Consider the following 14,337-nt stretch of genomic DNA (forward strand, 5'->3'; position numbering starts at 1 on the left):
ATCAACCACTATTTCCATCCCCCCTTTTTAAAGCTTCTGTCCCATCTGAAGCACATCAGTCCTGCTCAAACCCCAGTGGGGTTAGCCCTCCGCAGGGTGACTCTCCTCGGTCTTCCCCCCGTGTTCCACAGTCCACACATGCACTGCAGTATCTCCGCACGTCCTCTTTTTGTTTGCCCCAGTAGAAATGTCTACGGAGGAGGCTGAGTGTCTCTTCGGGCCCCCGATCACCGTATGGGCCATCGTGCGCCCCCTTCAGTGCCAATTCTCGCAGGCAACCGGGTACAACCCACTGAGTCCCGCTTTTCCCGTGTCCCTTTCTCTCTAAAACCCCATCTCCACCCAGATGCAGGTCCGAAAACATGTTCCACAGTCCCCTTGTGGGCCCGGAACATGTGTGAATCTCTTCCACAGGGGGCCGGCGTCCGGCCGCCACCCACGCATACACCGGACCGATATCCGCATCCTCCATCTGTCTGCGTCTCCACTCACCCCCGTTGACATGCGTGATGTGCCTCTCCTCGTCTGTCGGCTCCACCGCTTGCACTCGCTCGTCCTCCCGTCCCGCTCCCTCAGGGGGCGGCGTGTTGAGGACAGCAGGGCGGACACCATCGGCGTCGATCTCCACCTCGACTTTCTGCAGCGCAGCCGTGGGGGTTGTGTAGCGGCCTGGCTGGGCCGGCTCCTCCAGCGTTGACCCCTCTCGCTCCCCCGGGGACACGAGTGCCGCTCCCCCCACTGTAACAGCATTGCAGGTGATGTCGCTCACTTCCCTCTGGCTGTTCAAAACGATTCCCATTATCTTGATGGTCTCGTCGCTGATGGCGATCTCCCCCACCACTGGCTGGCATACAGAGCAGTTAGCCTGGGCCGGCTCAACAGTCCCTTTCCTGCCCAGAACAATCGGCTCTATACTGCCCCGCTGTTCCGCCGCTTGTTGCTCGGGCTGCTCCCCCGGCTGTGTGTCTCCTCCAGCGTTCACACTCTTAATGCAGTCTCCAGCCAAATGTCCAGGCGACTGGCAAGCCCAACAAAGCCTCACCTGTCTCTCCTCTCTCGCTGTCCTCCAATCCCCGACAGCTTCTTGACATTCTCTGGCTAAATGTCCCATCGCGCCGCATGCCCAGCAGGCTCCCTGCTGTCCATGTCGTTGTCCCACATACCCGGTCCGTATCCCGGGCTCGCCTCGGCACCACCTCGCCACGTGGCCCGGTTCTCCACAGTTCCAACACAGTCTATTTTGTGTCTCCTCCGTCCGCTTCTCTCCGTGCTGCGCGACCTCCCGTAGCGTCCGCAATACCTCCACTGCCCAGGCAGGAGTTCCTTCCACCAGCCGTCTGACTTCTTTCAACACACGGGCCTCCATGCCCGCCAGCCTCGAGCTGATCTCTGTCGTCAGCCCTTCTTCTCTCCCGTTCACCGACAGGCTTTCTTCTAGACGCGCCATCACACGTGGCGCTCGTAGCAGCTAGCTCACACAGCTAGCTCGCTACAGCTAGGTCGCTCGAGCCTTTGATCTCCAACTTTTCTCCGCTGTTCCTCCTCACTCTCTCCTCTCGACCGAAAACAGAGGCGCTACCGCTTCACTTGCTGACACCAATGTAGCGTATCGCTGATACACCAAGGAACGGAGAGTTGTAGTTGGTACAGGGTCTTTATTCACAGGCTTCGTTAGCTCCTAGCAGCTAGCTTCACACAGCTAGCTCTACACATAACAACCGGTCTCGCTCACTCCGTATCTTGACTCCCCGCGGCACAGCGGCCGCTGGTCCTATATACTCTGTTTCCCCTAGGAACACCCCACACACATTAGTTCCTAGCTACAATCCAGACACTTAGGTTGCACATCACATTACAGGTAATACTTGGATTACCCAAACACGTTACAATACCGATACATGTATGTATATATATATATTTTCCAGTTTCACTTTATTCAACGCTTGAGTCCTTCGGACCTTCCTCTAAAAGGAATCATGTTATTTTCAAAGTATTCACAACAACAACAATATTTCTAAGTATTCACAACAACAACAATATTTCTAAGTATTCACAACAACAACAATATTTCTCATCTTATGTGATGACTCTAGTTCATTCATTTATTTGTTTGTTCCTGGTGCTGTTGTTGTAATTGTTGTTATTAAAAACTATTTAATAGCCCAACTCCATGCAGTGGTTTAATTTCTTTTTAGAACTATTTTATTCTATTTCTAGTTTTAATATTGGTTTGTTTGGAATAGGAACTGAAACTTTCTAAAATGCAAAACATTCATAACATTGATTAATCATATTCATTAAAACATAATCACAGTATCATATAACTGATTATTCTTAAAATGATACTTTAAAACACTTCATTTTATTTAATATTGAAAATAGAAAGAATTTTCTTTACTCTAGTGAGCACAGTTAAACGTACTCTCTCTAGTAGTTTACTAGGGAGCACAGTACTCAAAGTACAGACTTTAGTGCTGGTGTGAAGGTTTTCTGTGACGTACAACCTGTAACTATAAACATTAGATTTCACAATGTGCCTGTATTTTAGACAAAATAACTTCATTACAAGTTATTAGTACAACAAGTACGTACATACGGCAGATAATGTTTTGAGATACTCTGTGAGTACATATTCAATTGTTTACTTTATAATTTGTTTGCAATGAACCTCATAAACAAGATGGCTCCTTGAGTCTGCCTTTCAAGTTTACAGATTTCGTGGACTTGTCTTGAGTGGGCTGGATGAATTCCCCAAAAAAACTGCTTTAAGAGCTAGCTTATTGGGGTGGGTCAGTCCCCAGACTGAGGCAAAACAACAATACCGGTACTCTAAACGCAAACTCAAGTGTAATCTCGTTCTCAGAGGCCATTGGCTTATCTATAGATACTTTTGAAAACATCTCACCGTACTTAAGTGTAAATTTTGCTTATGTGTAATCATACCAAGAGTTAAATGTTGGTATGCCCACTTAATTTTTATTTCTCATCCACCCAATTGGTGGTTGATAAATGTGCATTTTTCTGTTTAAGAAAATACTTCAGATTCAGATTATCGTACACAGGAACTCTTCACCCTTCACAACACATTCTATTAGGATTTATTTTCAAAATAATAATCAACAGTCTATTTATTACTATTTGATTGATTTCAAATTTGCTTACTGCACTTTAAATAATGCAGAGCTTACTTCACTCTATTGATTCATAACAAACAAAAATTTCATTCAATCACATACTGTGGGGTTTGAACCTGGGGCTTGTTTCGACATTCAATTTCATAATGTGTAATACTGTGGGGTTTGAACCTGTGATACAGGGCTTATCTCTCTGACCTAGAAAAATGCGGTGGCTGGCTCACTGTTTGCTCAAAGGTTTTGGGGATCCAATTGTTTCTGGCTAAGTTTAACCTTGTTGGAAGACTGACTGTTCCAAGGAAACATAAACAAATTATTTCAGCCTGCTATGTTCCATCACATTGGGCCAGCTATAGGGGAAGATTGACCCTCGTGTTGCTGAATCAACAAGATGGCTGTTTGTCCACTGGCTGCTCCCGTTTTTTCTTATTCCGACATCTATTGGCCCAGTGTCCGAGCTTACCACAAATATGACATTTGTCCGTGCTAGGTGAGGGCTTTTGAGGTGTTTTTTCTGCGGTGTTTACATTGGGGAAAATCACAGCAATAGTTATTGGGTTTGGCGCTGTGGCTAATTGTGGGGGCCCAATCATCTGCTCATATTGTTTGATAACAATCCCAAGCTGTCTAATTGTCTCTCTGGCTCCTTCACACTCTGGCCTTCTACAAGGCCCTTCAGCGTCCATTATGATAGCTTTTTCAGAGAGCAGAACCAGATGGCTTCCTTACAGTATGAAGAGACAACTGAGCAGGCCTAGGCTTATCTACAGTATTTGTTTTAGTTTACACACGACTCGGTGAGCCGTTGTTTTGATCAATTCTGTTACGTCTCTCTCTCTCTCTCTCTCTTTGGCAGAAGGCAAATCACTGATTAGGTAAACTGACCTCTCAGGAAAAACTCTGGAGGTAAACACACATCTCAGGTCAACTCAAAACTCTGGAGGTAAAACACACATCTCAGGTGAACTCAAAACTCTGGAGGTAAACACACATCTCAGGTCAACTCAAAACTCTGGAGGTAAAACACACATCTCAGGTGAACTCAAAACTCTGGAAGTAAACTGACCTAAAGTAATAAACCTGTATTTTAGAGAGAGAGAGAACTAAGAGAGAGAACTACTGTTTTGTTTATCACTTACTTGTGATCTCTGATAGTGTCCGTGTGTGTAAAGTAATTTTCAACACTTTACCTTTTAGTCGATGTGGGGTCTCTGGTGACAGAGGGACGGTTGTTCTCCTGTTGACCAGTTCCGTCCGTGTGTGGGGTATCTGGAATTTACAAATTTGGTGACAGATCAATTTGTTCGATGGACAATTGATTCTGTATTTTGGGATTGGCTAAAATACACTTTTTGCAAACTTCCTGTTCAACTCCTTTAAAATAGGCTTCTTAAGAAATTGTTTTGTTTTACAGTGAAACAGCTGCTTATTTTTGTTTGTTTGTTTGTTACATGCTTGTTACACATTGTAGGTATTTCAAAAACATATCAACCATATTGGTTAGACAACTATGATTGCTTCCCAGTCTCGCTCGGTGCTCAATATCTCTGGCCGATCCTAGCCAGCGCGCCATGGGGCTACACACACCCCTCGAGTGAGTGGTATGTTATGGGGAGATCTTTTGGTTTTATTTAGTATGTCGTGTGGTTCTTAAAGACCGTATCAAGCATATGCCTAGAATCACCGCAGTTTCCCACTGGACTATAATAGTCGCTGCTAATGCAGCCTTATGGCCTTTCCAGGCAATATGTGATAACGCTTCTCAGGCTCTCTTGCTGTGCAGCTTAACACTGGACCATCCTGGTCACTGCAAAATACAGCCGGTCAAGAGAGTTTGTAATGGTCCTGAGGTCATCTGTATTATTTACATTGGGGCGTCCCCCCTTTGTCTCAAGAAGCCCACAAAATACTAACTTAGGTTAATATATCAACCATACATATTTACAGTTATATACAATGTCATTTTGACACACCCACAACATGCAAACATTTCAGATTCTTTTAGATATCAGACGACAGCTTCAGTAATGAATTATGAAATTAATTCAGACTTACCCGCTCTCGTAGATATCCTGTTCGTGACACGCCAATTGATAGAGAATAAAATCTATTCTTTCCGCTAAATGTATATGTAAATGTATATCACAGCTTATCTAATACCAAATTAATTGAAGCCTTGAGTCCAGGACTGTTTAACATAAAAGTATATTTAATACCAGATATTCTCTGCAATATGCATATTGACAGAGGGCATGAATCTCAATGTACACATTCTGATATGTCATACAGAGTCAAATATTCAGCGGCGATGTCACAATTTGACATACGCTTTATACTGTAAAGAGGAGGAAAAGGCAGAGAGGAGGGGGTGATGACTTGACTTGGAGCCTACAGGGCTGTCTGTCTGTATCAGTTGTTTGGGAACTTGATGCACTGTCCAAGGTTTCAGCAGCACTGGACAAGGTCTCAGCAAAGAGGAGAAGTCCTCTCTATGGGGCTGGGTGAGATGAGATGTCAGTGTGCTATGGGTCTATGGGTCAAATGGCATGGAACTTATAGCATAATTAGGCCTATAGCTTATTGATTAATGTGTCAGATGTAATTAGGCCTATAGCTTATTGATTAGGAAATATTGATTAGGAAATGGCATGGAACTTATATTTTTCTCCAACAATAATAATAATATTTAATCGCTGAGGGAGATCAACCAATCGTGTGGGCTGATGTATAGGTTATAGAAAGGAGACAAGCGTATAATTTTGAGGAGAGATTAGGGCAATATGTACAAGTTAGCTATGACATTTACAAGCTATTGTGTAACTGCTAATTAACTGGCAACAACGGCAGAAGACATTTAAAATCAGATTTAAGATTTACTTTGACTCTTAGCTCTTGTTAGAGAAAACTGGATCTGATCAACCTGGCAAACCACGTAACAGAATGGGCATAGGTAAAGTGACCATCTCAAAGATTTTCATGTAAATAAATGTCTGTTAACGCTGTAGGTTACTATAGGTTCCCGATAACTCCTTTCGTGAAGTAGGATAACAAGCTACTTTTTTCCGGTCTCTGTTAGAATTACGGGTGGTTACTCTGGTCGAACAAACTGACTAATGTCACATATTATGCAACACTATTTGAATCTCACCTGCAATTACCACTCATCGCCATAGGTGTCACCTAACCTCGCGTCACCAGGCTCTTCCCGAGGAGAAGAGCCTGGTTCCCATTATCCTTGAATTACACCTCTCGGCGGTTTCCGGCCTAGACCGGAAACGGGATAAAAAACTAAAAAACTAAAAACTAAAGATGGACGTACCAAACAAAGTTTTCGAAGAAGTTCTTGTAGAAACTTCGCAGATTCACAATATCACATCTTTTACAGAAGATTTGCATCCGAAAATTAATCGAGGGTTAGGATTTTTTTTGGCGCACGTTTCCATCTCCTTGGTTGACGCCCCCATGGCCCAGAAGCGGTGGAAGCGGCTAGGTGTCACCCAAGAGAACAAAAGTGAAATCGTACAGATGATCACGTCAACAGCTCAACAATATAAATAAACAAAGAAAAATGCACTATGTGTCGATCAAGGCAGACACAATGAGGAAATCGGAGGCCCTGCAGCCCAGTTTGCTTGAAGACATGAGGCACTGCTCAGAGCGAGTACAGCTTCATCAAGTCGTGCCTATAAATCTGGCAACGCAGTCGGGCGGAAAGCCCACAGGTGAGACACAGCTCCTTCCTCAAACACATCTCTGTAATCAGGTGTGACACAACACAACAGCCAGGCAGCCAAGCTGCGGGATGAGCAAACAGAGGCTGCTACAGTCCCACATGACAGAGACACAGACATCCAGCATGACTATCAGCATATCCTGTCTGCTCTTCTCCCTCGCTCTCTATCTCTCTCCCCTCCCCCTGTCTCTTCTCGCTCACCCATCAATCCATCTCCCCCAGCCTGCTCGCCTGAATGAAATGTGGGCAGTTTGAACCACAGATACGTTGAATGTCAACATTTGTAAACCAAAATATATTGCATACCAACATTTCTATACGTGTATATAAACGTTATACACGTCATAGAGTCTGTTATTGATTTGAAATAGCGTTGTGGCCGGTAAGGGTGTTGCGGTTGGGGTGGATGGAGGGCGCAAACACATGCCTTTCACACCGGAGACTCGGAGAGCCGTGTTCGCGTCAAATTTAGCGTTTTATTTCATTTACGTTTTTTACCCTAACCCTAAACATATCCCTAATTTAATTTAAGTTGTTTTAGTTACCCAATTTTTACTACGTTGTTTTATTTGCGTAATGTTTTCAAATTAACTGACATTTTCAAATGTATGTTGGAAAAGATGTTAACTTGAAATGTTGATAAGCAACATATTTTTGGTTCACAAATGTTGAATGTCATGAATCCCTGCTTTGCAGAAATGTAAACTGCCAATATTTTAATTGGGCGATGGGTTGATATCTCCCGCTGCATTTGTCCCATTTATTTTCTGTTTCTCTCCTACTACCCAGGGGGCAACCCCCCCCAACCCCCCCCCCCCCCCCCCTTTTTTTGTTGTTGAGGAAATTAGACATGGAATGTTATAAAAGGTTGGCCCCACCCCAAATTTACAATTTGCGTTGCCTGTAGATTTCCAGTAGCTAGTTGTATGTGCACCCAGGTTAGAATATCATTAGTCTCATATGTGCACCCAGGTTAGAATATCATTAGTCTCATATGTGCACCCAGGTTAGAATATCATTAGTCTCGCTTGCCAGACTTCCCTGGGAAGGGAGGGAAGTCTGGAAGTGAGACTAGAATATCATAGATATCATTTCTCCATCACAACCTTTTATAACGTTCCATGTCTGTAAAAAGCCCCTTTGCCCCCTGGGTAGTGTCTGCCTCTTCCAGTCTGGTTTGCCCCTCTCTATCTGTCGCTTCCCCTCTATGTACTGTACGTCCCCCGCATCATTCTGGCCTGACCTACATAACCTCCGCTCATCAATTTTGTATAGAGCTGGATGATGTATGGGATCTGTATGGGAGAGAGGTCCCCTGGCTGACAATGCTATAGGTCCTGGCGGTGTGATACATACAAACACACACACACACACACACACACACACACACACACAATATATAGTCGTTCACTGACATAGCCCCTCCGGCTACTCCACACATGAACAGCACATTCAGCCTATTCAGGGACACAGAAACATGGCAACCCAAAGACAAACAAAGCGTGCGTGCGTGTACAGTAGACAGTGTGGAGAGACTGGGGGGGATCATGTCTGAGTGCTGAGGGAATAAAGACATCAATGGAACAGATCATCAAGGAGATGGAGGGAGAAATACAGGAACTAATAGAGGGGTGAAGCCGCTGACGGGGTTCAGATCACTTACAGTGCAGGCCTGGATGAACACATGAGAAAACATGGATATTATAGACACTTGAAGCCCATACAGACACGGGCGCCATAGGGGTGGGGAGATTGTAAATAATGTATTGTGTCCATTTTAATTCAGACCATTATGTTGTACAAATACATTGACGGCTGTGTGTGTGTGTGTGTGTGTGTGTGTGTGTGTGTGTGTGTGTGTGTGTGCGTGCGTGCGTGTGTGTATGTGTGTGTACGTGCATGCGTGCGGGCGTGAGGGCGTACGTGTGTGAATTCAGGATTTTGTGCTGTAGTAAATGCCTGCATTAGTCAAATCACAGTGCTTAGTGAGTGGAAAAAAGGCAGGGCCTGAGGGCTGTCCTGTGGGCTTCTCCACCCTAGGGCCTATACTGTCATGTGCAGGCGCGGACTGCATAATCGGGCACGTCGGGCAAATGCCCGGTGGCCTGGCCTGGCCTGGCCTGCAATTTTTTTTTTTATTTTTTTTTTGTGCCCGCAGTCAGGCCACTCACTGAACAGCAGGCCAGGCGCCGCCTACTGGTTTACTAGTGGTTTTATTACTTTATTAGTTAGGCTGAAGTAATAATTACACTTGAGGGTTAAAGTGGTGGTGTAGTACAGGCCTCAGGGTCTCCACCACCCTAGGGCCTACTGTAGAGTTGACTGTTTACACACCATGTGGGGTCTCCATCCTCTCTCTAAATACCTGTGATTGTACGAGAGATAGATTCAGGACATGGACAAAATAATGGAAACGTCTGGCAATATAGGAATATCAAATATCTAATAAGGAGAAGGGCTGCTTTTTGCCCTAAGAAAAGTTTCAATCGTCCTTGGAAGTCCTACGCTGTGTCTCGTGGGATATTGGACTGCATTTCTTTCCAGAATGAAGGCGGCAGAAATCTCCGCTACACTCTTTGCTCCACAAAACCCCATAAAGACTTCAATCATGTTTAGATCTAGCAACTATAGGGAGGCCATCCATGTTGTTTGTGCCCATCCTGGTGTTTTATGATGTGTATATGTTTACGCCGTTATTACAGCGGGGTATGGGAGCGCCATGAGGGGAACGGCGTTTGCACCATAGGTTGCACCTGGTCGTGCGAAATGGCCTCATATTCCTCAGCTGTTTATACGAGCGTGCAGAGCAATCATCAGACCAAATGACTCCCAGTAGACAGCTGCCCATTTCATTCTGCAGATCCACGGCCACGTTGAACATCTGCCTGCAGACATTTTGTGGGTCTGAATAGGCTTCCTTTGGCATTCTGCTAACATCAACTTGGCTGCGTGTCGACAAAAAGGCTGAGAGACGACTTAGCAGAGATGATGTTTTCTTTTGCTCCAGGGGTTCAGTTGTTGTGCTCCTTACTGCAGATGATGCATCTTTGTGCCATGGCCTTGTGTTCGACTAGTTTGTGAATGTTCTGCCTCGCCGTAGAGAGGCAAAGTGACCGCCCTACTTCCTGCTTCAGCACTGTACCAGAGATTTTCATCTGCCATTTATTTTCCCATGGACATTTAGTAAAATGCTTATAGAAATAGTTTTACTTCGTCAAACCAAACGGTTCAGCTTTATTTAGAATCGGGAGAGACCATAGAACATTTCCCTACGACCAAAACTTAAAAAAACAACACCGGAAAAATATTTTCAGTGATTTTTTTACGTTTTGGTCCAAGTGAAATGTTATGTGGTCTCTCCTGTTTCTAAATATATCTGCACCGTTTGGTTTGACGGCGTAAAACTATTTTTATAAGCATTTTACGAAATGTCTATGGGAAAATAAATGGTGGATGGAAATCTCTGGTACAGTGCTGAAGCAGGAAGTGACGTTCCACTTTGGCTCTCTATAAACACCAGCTTTACCAAGCTCACAGCGGACCATTTTTGTCGGGACTCTGTCACCGAGGTGTTTTTATGTTTTTGAACTTTTTTATTGGATTTCTACTTTTAATGTTTTTGGTTTCATTACGTACAGCAGCTTTATAAATAAACTTTACTTACATACTTAATTTCATTCTGTGCATTAACATCCTGTATGTCCATTTACAGTATGCCTGTTGGTGAGCTGCAACTTGTCTCTTTTTGGAATATTTTCTCATTATTTTCAGGAGGGTACTGTCCACGTCACGCTAGTCATTTTGCAGTTTTGGTGACAGATGCACCTGCAGTTCAGCTACTGATTTGGGCTCTTTCTTAGTTGCCTCATGTTGCCTGAAAACTCACATAGACAGACAGGTGGTGACTGTTGGACCTCTTTTAAAACTGACACTTGCAGCTACTGAACATTTAACATAGATAGATAGATAGATAGATAGATAGATAGATAGATAGATAGATAGATAGATAGATAGATAGATAGATAGATAGATAGATAATACCAATACCAAGAAAAACTGTAACTCTAAATTATAAAGCTACAGATGTTACCTGTTTCAAAATACCCTATTTCCGCTGCCTGTCACGGCAGAAAAAATATAGGCTGCAGTTGATAACTGTAGACGATAGGTGATACATAATATATATGTATGTAATGTATAGGTATAGATTAATATATTAATAGGGGTAAAATGCAACCATTACCATGACCACCGTGGCAATACTGTTGCAGTAAAGGGGTATTTTGAAACAGGTAACATCGGTATACTGTCATACCAGTACTCTTTTCTCTTCTTCATCCCCTTCTGTTCAATTTTCATGTCTCACCCTCCTTCCATCTCTCCCCCTCCTACACATTCACTCTCTCCATCCTCCTCTCCTGCTCTCTCCTTCATCTCCCCTCCTACACATTCAGTCTCTCCATCCTCCTCTCCTGCTCTCTCCTTCATCTCTCCTCCTCCTCCTACACATAGGTCCACATAGGTCCAACAGTCACCACCTGTCTGTCTATGTGAGTTTTCAGGCAACATGAGGCAACTAAGAAAGAGCCCAAATCAGTAGCTGAACTGCAGGTGCATCTGTCACCAAAACTGCAAAATGACTAGCGTGACGTGGACAGTACCCTCCTGAAAATAATGAGAAAATATTCCTCTCCTGCTCTCTCCTTCATCTCTCCTCCTACACATTCACTCTCTCCATCCTCCTCTCCTGCTCTCTCCTTCATCTCCCCTCCTACACATTCAGTCTCTCCATCCTCCTCCCCTGCTCTCTCCTTCATCTCTCCTCCTCCTACACATTCACTCTCTCCATCCTCCTCTCCTGCTCTCTCCTTCATCTCCCCTCCTACACATTCACTCTCTCCATCCTCCTCTCCTGCTCTCTCCTTCATCTCTCCTCCTCCTACACATTCAGTCTCTCCATCCTCCTCTCCTGCTCTCTCCTTCATCTCTCCTCCTCCTACACATTCACTCTCTCCATCCTCCTCTCCTGCTCTCTCCTTCATCTCTCCTCCTCCTACACATTCACTCTCTCCATCCTCCTCTCCTGCTCTCTCCTTCATCTCCCCTCCTACACATTCAGTCTCTCCATCCTCCTCTCCTGCTCTCTCCTTCATCTCTCCTCCTCCTACACATTCAGTCTCTCCATCCTCCTCCCCTGCTCTCTCCTTCATCTCTCCTCCTCCTACACATTCAGTCTATCCATCCTCCTGTCCTGCTCTCTCCTTCATCTCTCCTCCTCCTACACATTCACTCTCTCCATCCTCCTCTCCTGCTCTCTCCTTCATCTCCCCTCCTCCTACACATTCACTCTCTCCATCCTCCTCTCCTGCTCTCTCCTTCATCTCCTCTCCTCCTACACATTCAGTCTCTCCATCCTCCTCACCTGCTCTCTCCTTCCTCATCCTGCGTGCTTTCTCCTTCTCCTCTCCCTGAGGTCTGGAGGCTGACTGCATATCCAGTGATTAGCCAAAGCATTAATACTGAGTCAGGACCAACAGACTGGCTCCCCGGGCTTGTCCGGGCCTGTCTGTAAATCAGCTTTTTATGGAGCTCTCCCCGCTGGTGCAGAACGGATCATGGCCCGAAACCCACCCACCCAGCACACTAAATGAACGGAGCATTTGCGAGACATGATAGAAGTTGTGAAACATATAGCTCTATCTGTGGCATCATCTCTGCAGAGCTCTATCTGTGGCATCATCTCTGCAGAGCTCTATCTGTGACATCATCTCTCTATCTGTGACATCATCTCTGCAGAGCTCTATCTGTGACATCATCTCTCTATCTGTGACATCATCTCTGCAGAGCTCTATCTGTGACATCATCTCTCTATCTGTGACATCATCTCTGCAGAGCTCTATCTGTGACATCATCTCTGCAGAGCTCTATCTGTGACATCATCTCTCTATCTGTGACATCTACTCTGCAGAGCTCTATCTGTGACATCATCTCTCTATCTGTGACATCATCTCTGCAGAGCTCTATCTGTGACATCATCTCTCTATCTGTGACATCGTCTCTGCAGAGCTCTATCTGTGACATCATCTCTCTATCTGTGACATCATCTCTGCAGAGCTCTATCTGTGACATCATCTCTGCAGAGCTCTATCTGTGACATCATCTCTGCAGAGCTCTATCTGTGGCATCATCTCTGCAGAGCTCTATCTGTGGCATCATCTCTGCAGAGCTCTATCTGTGGCATCATCTCTCTCTCTGTGACATCATCTCTGCAGAGCTCTATCTGTGACATCATCTCTGCAGAGCTCTATCTGTGACATCATCTCTCTATCTGTGACATCATCTCTCTATCTGTGACATCATCTCTGCAGAGCTCTATCTGTGACATCATCTCTCTATCTGTGACATCATCTCTGCAGAGCTCTATCTGTGGCATCATCTCTGCAGAGCTCTATCTGTGACATCATCTCTGCAGAGCTCTATCTGTGGTATCATCTCTGCAGAGCTCTATCTGTGGCATCATCTCTGCAGAGCTCTATCTGTGACATCATCTCTCTATCTGTGACATCATCTCTGCAGAGCTCTATCTGTGACATCATCTCTCTATCTGTGACATCATCTCTGCAGAGCTCTATCTGTGACATCATCTCTCTATCTGTGACATCATCTCTGCAGAGCTCTATCTGTGACATCATCTCTGCAGAGCTCTATCTGTGACATCATCTCTCTATCTGTGACATCTACTCTGCAGAGCTCTATCTGTGACATCATCTCTCTATCTGTGACATCATCTCTGCAGAGCTCTATCTGTGACATCATCTCTCTATCTGTGACATCGTCTCTGCAGAGCTCTATCTGTGACATCATCTCTCTATCTGTGACATCATCTCTGCAGAGCTCTATCTGTGACATCATCTCTGCAGAGCTCTATCTGTGACATCATCTCTGCAGAGCTCTATCTGTGGCATCATCTCTGCAGAGCTCTATCTGTGGCATCATCTCTGCAGAGCTCTATCTGTGGCATCATCTCTCTCTCTGTGACATCATCTCTGCAGAGCTCTATCTGTGACATCATCTCTGCAGAGCTCTATCTGTGACATCATCTCTCTATCTGTGACATCATCTCTCTATCTGTGACATCATCTCTGCAGAGCTCTATCTGTGACATCATCTCTCTATCTGTGACATCATCTCTGCAGAGCTCTATCTGTGGCATCATCTCTGCAGAGCTCTATCTGTGACATCATCTCTGCAGAGCTCTATCTGTGGTATCATCTCTGCAGAGCTCTATCTGTGGTATCATCTCTGCAGAGCTCTATCTGTGGCATCATCTCTCTATCTGTGGCATCATCTCTGCAGAGCTCTATCTGTGGCATCATCTCTCTATCTGTGACATCATCTCTGCAGAGCTCTATCTGTGACATCATCTCTGCAGAGCTCTATCTGTGGCATCATCTCTGCAGAGCTCTATCT

This window comes from Poromitra crassiceps (genome assembly GCF_964638095.1).
Source record: "Poromitra crassiceps genome assembly, chromosome: 8".
NCBI classification, from domain to species: domain Eukaryota; kingdom Metazoa; phylum Chordata; class Actinopteri; order Beryciformes; family Melamphaidae; genus Poromitra; species Poromitra crassiceps.